General features: G+C 43.2%; 1 long non-coding RNA gene and 1 pseudogene across 2 annotated transcripts; both read left to right on the top strand.

Moving 5' to 3' along the window:
• Positions 1 to 411: 411 nt before the first annotated feature.
• Positions 412 to 988, top strand: LOC110681088. The gene is made up of 2 exons (XR_002503091.1): positions 412 to 532; positions 893 to 988. It is a non-coding gene; the product is annotated as an uncharacterized LOC110681088 (long non-coding RNA).
• A 588-nt stretch (positions 989 to 1,576) lies between these two features.
• On the top strand, positions 1,577 to 4,233 carry LOC110681087 (annotated as a pseudogene). Its single transcript, XR_002503090.1, has 4 exons — positions 1,577 to 1,708; positions 2,138 to 2,272; positions 3,205 to 3,594; positions 3,812 to 4,233. The product of XR_002503090.1 is annotated as a 60S ribosomal protein L3-like (transcript).
• The last annotated feature ends 351 nt before the right edge of the window (positions 4,234 to 4,584 follow it).

The raw sequence follows: 4,584 nt of genomic DNA on the forward strand, positions 1-4,584 counted from the left end.
TGTTCTTCGACTTGGTTACGCTGTGCAATTAATTAATTGGGACAAAAATGTAAAATCACTTCCTTAGGGGGTCCAAAATACGACCGTTACCCTACACTAGGGCCCATTCACAAATTTCATAACGCTGGAGGGGGTGGGAGGGTGTCCTGAAGATGTTACAGTACATACAAAATTCAAATAATATTCATACATAATGTGTTACGAGGGGTGGGTGGGTGTCCAAAATGGTCAATCTTAGCGTTATGAAATATATGAACAAGCCCCTAGCCAGCAACTGCGCTGGCTGAGGTATCTATTGTGTGGGCTGCCCCCTGCTCAGAACCATCGATCTGTGGATTATGGCACTTTTGAATTGTTACGCGAGATTTAGTTTGTACACATGCACTGTATACATTCCTTCCTTTTTTCCAGTCATCTTGTGCTTTTTCGTGCACTCTCGCGGACGCGATCGACGACAAGACGTGATTTTCCAACATCCTTCTTTTCCGTATCTGTACTTCGTGGAAGTCGGACGTAAACCGTAGACAAGATGGTGAGTTGTGCTCTCGGAAATTTTATTGTTTGAAAAATGTGCTTCAGGTAGTTTATTAAAAAAAATCATTGCAATGTGTTTAAATTTAAAACAGTTGTATTGTTTGTTATTTAAGTTGCTGTAGATATATTAGCTTATCGAATTATTGTTAAGTGTCGATCAAACCATGCGGTTTTTGAGAGTGTTCAGTTTGTGAGGAATAATGTGTATGGATATTGCATTCAATATCATTATTCGATTATTTTTAAATCAATTTCATATTGTAATAGTTTGGTGCTTTAAATCTATCTGTTTAAAATATGTAATTTACCAAATCCTTCAATTACCAATTCCAACCTCACTTTCTGTCTTCCATTTCAGTCTCATCGTAAATTCTCCCGCCCCTCGCCATGGTTCCATGGCTTTCGCCCCGAGGAAGCGTGCTTCCCGCCACCAGGGCAGAATAAAGGCTTTCCCCAAGGATGACCCAGCTAAGCCGGTCCATCTGACAGCATTCTTGGCCTACAAGGCCGGTATGACCCACATCGTGCGCGAGGCCGGACCGTCCGGGATTCAAGTGAGTATCCGATAACTCGTCGGTTTTTTTGTGATACAGTGACTCCAAACTCGTTTTGTACAGCGCATTGTTTTCTCATCTCCGGTTTCGGCACGTTCTGGCCAGTATTCTTGTAATTGTAATTTTATTGATCACGGTATCCTATCAGTGTAACACTTTTTATCAGGACAAGGAAAATCAAATATATTTGAAGAAAATCTACTTTGAAACAATATTGAATTCTTCACCAATTTGATGTGAAAACAGTGCCCTGTATGGAAATGAATTTGAATCATTGTATCAAAATGTGTAATTTCACATGATGATCAATCTATTGTTTACGGTTATTTCTGATTAACCATGATTACAAACCAGTTTAGAACTAGGGCTGTCTGACACATTAGTTCTTAAACTCCCAAGTAAAACTCGTGAAAGAATATCCCTACATAATGGAGTTTTCTTCTTCCAACAGAGATCAACAAGAAGGAAGTCGTGGAAGCCGTTTACCATCTTGGAAACGCCCCAATTGTGGTCGTTGGAGCTGTCGGCTACATCGAGACCCCATTCGGACCTCGTGCCCTGTGCAACGTCTGGGCTCAGCATTTGTCGGAAGAATGCCGTCGTCGTTTCTACAAGAACTGGTAAATATGTTAATCTAAGCCGTAGAGTACGCATCTCTTTAAGAAGAGCGGGCTAATTGGACGTATTATCGTGATGAAGCTGTCTTGTTCCAACAAGATGTCTGACAATTCATGTTGAAACAACTTACCTGCTGCTTTCCTTCTGATTTTAATGCGTCCAATTCAGTAGATCGTAAATTGTCAAGCCTAAAAATCATTGGAGTAAAAATGCTAATCAACCAAACCAAAAAAGCTCTTCGATCGTCATGAGAGAGCTCAAAATCGTCATGTGAGCCGATTTCCTTCCCCTGCGGGCGGGAAACTGGTGAACATGGCTTGAGAAATGGTTTCTCCGCTCGATGCGCCCCGCGTCTGATGAGGACCCTTCTCTGATTTGTCTTTTCCGATGAAATGCAACCATTTTTCGTTCTGAATTCTCCGCATCTGAAGGCACGCGAGCAAGAAGAAGGCTTTCACCAAGGCCTCCAAGAAGTGGACCGACGATCTGGGCAAGAAGTCATCGAGGATAACTTCAAGAAAATGATCCGCTACTGCAAGTTCATCCGTGTCATTGCCCACTCTCAGGTAAGATTAAGATGCTCAATGAAATCAAAATAGTATACACTACCGCCAAAAGTATGGAATCGCTTCATCGAGTATTGCAACACCAGTGCCGCATTGGGTTTCGGGGAGTCCGGGTAAAAAACTCAAGAAGGGGATCCCAAATACAAATTTCAACGCATCTTGTCGCATTGAACTTAAATTTTGAATAGGATGTTCGGTCCTAATTTTATATGTACCTCTCTTCAACCGTCAACTTATGACCCACCTAACGTTAACGGGAAACCAAGTGGGTCCTAATATTTTTTGATGAAAATCCAATTTATTTAATAGATAGAGCAAGTTTTTGGACATACTTTAGCAAATTTTCCACTCTAAAGCTAATTGAACTTAAAAAAAATGTGTTCAAATTTCAGCCTTGACACTTCTGATCATCTCTGATGTTCACTTCGCCGACATGCTGTACTGTTTAACACTTAACGTGTATGTAAAATAATATTGCGTTTTGCATCACACAGAAACAAATAACCCGAGTGAAATTTCATACTAGCAAACGTGGCAGACATTAGAAATTGGTATTCTTATGTTTAGAATTATTAGCATCTTGGAAAAACTGTTTCGCTGAATGAAATACTCGAAGAAGCGATTTCTATACTCTTGGCGGATAGTGCATAACATCGACATCACCTGGACGGATCTGTTGTCCTCTTGGACGATGGAACCGTCTAAAATATGGGGCCGACTCTGCTTTTCCATGCACGTTGTTCCTCAAATGTCGAGAGCAAATTGCCCTTCGGGAGCGATGGACGGTATATTCCTGATCTTTCGCGTAGCCCCTGGCCTGTGACCGCGTAGATAAACATACCTGCCACAGTTTTATTCCTAACTTGTCAGTGACCGACCAGTAGATAGGTTTATACCAGGTATTAATAGAAGCATGTTCTTGGCATCTATAGATTCGTCTGATCAAGCAAGGCCAGAAGAAGGCCCACATCATCGAAATCCAGCTGAACGGTGGAACCATCGAAGATAAGGTCAACTGGGTCAAGGAGCACCTGGAAAAGCAGTGCCAGTCGCTGATGTGTTCCGTCAGGAATGAAATGAATCGATTGCGTTGCCGTCACCAAGGGTAAGGGATTCAAGGGTGTCACCAGCCGTTGGCACACCAAGAAGCTGCCCCGCAAGACGCACAAGGGTCTGCGCAGGTTGCCTGTATCGGAGCGTGGCATCCGTCCCGTGTGGCGTTCACCGTTGCACGTGCCGGTCAGAAGGGTTACCATCACCGTACGGAAATCAACAAGAAGATCTACCGCATTGGTGCCGGAATCCACACCAAGGATGGCAAGGTACGTAAAACTCATCTAAAACCCTCATTTACCCATCAAACACCTTTGAATGATGAAATCCTTTGTAGCCGACATCAATCTATATTTTACTACATTTCGATGAAACGCCATGTTTACATAATGATAGGACTGATTCTTCCTTGACTCCAAAACAAGTCCCATGAGTATCAAAATCAATAAACTAACCGGAAAATCTTGTATCTTCCACCACCACCAGGTCGTCAAGAACAGCGCCGCCACCGAGTACGATCTGACGGACAAGTCCATCACCCCGATGGGAGGTTTCCCATTCTATGGTGAAATCAACAACGATTTCCTGATGATCAAGGGCTGCTGCATCGGTGCCAAGCGCCGTATCATCACCCTGCGCAAGTCGCTGCTGGTGCACACCAAGCGTGCCTCGCTGGAACAGATCAACCTCAAGTTCATCGACACCTCGTCGAAGATGGGACATGGTCGCTTCCAGACGCCGGCTGACAAGCGCGCTTACTACGGTGTGCTCAAGAAGGACCGCATCCGTGAGGAGAAGGCCCAGGCTGCCGCTGCTGCTGCTGCCGCCAAATCGTCGGCTTAAGTTCGGTTTAATCGTTTAGATGTATCATGGTACTGAAATAATACATCCTCTTAATATAATGGTTATCGAAAACTACTTAATGTGGCCGAAATCTCCTTTCTAAGTATATCAACGCATTGTATGTACAATCACCTCACAGTTAGGAATCAACTAAGGGTCAGTAGGGTGCAGAGCTACTTGGGTACTTCCATTATTCACTTTGGTATGGGTTTTTTTTTTCGATCTGTCTAGAAGCGAAAACAAGCGTAATGTAACTTTTTGTGTTTGGTTAATCGACCACCCGCAGCGCTCGCATCGTTTTTGTTCGTGTTCAGATGTCTTACGCGCCATACAATTTATTTTTAATTTTCATACAAAAAATCCTACCATGGGGGGAGGGGGGGTTGAAAATCCCCGAAAATTGTCATACGTAATTA

Source organism: Aedes aegypti, unplaced genomic scaffold (assembly GCF_002204515.2).
Source record: "Aedes aegypti strain LVP_AGWG unplaced genomic scaffold, AaegL5.0 Primary Assembly AGWG_AaegL5_hic_scaff_390_PBJ_arrow, whole genome shotgun sequence".
NCBI classification, from domain to species: Eukaryota; Metazoa; Arthropoda; class Insecta; order Diptera; family Culicidae; genus Aedes; species Aedes aegypti.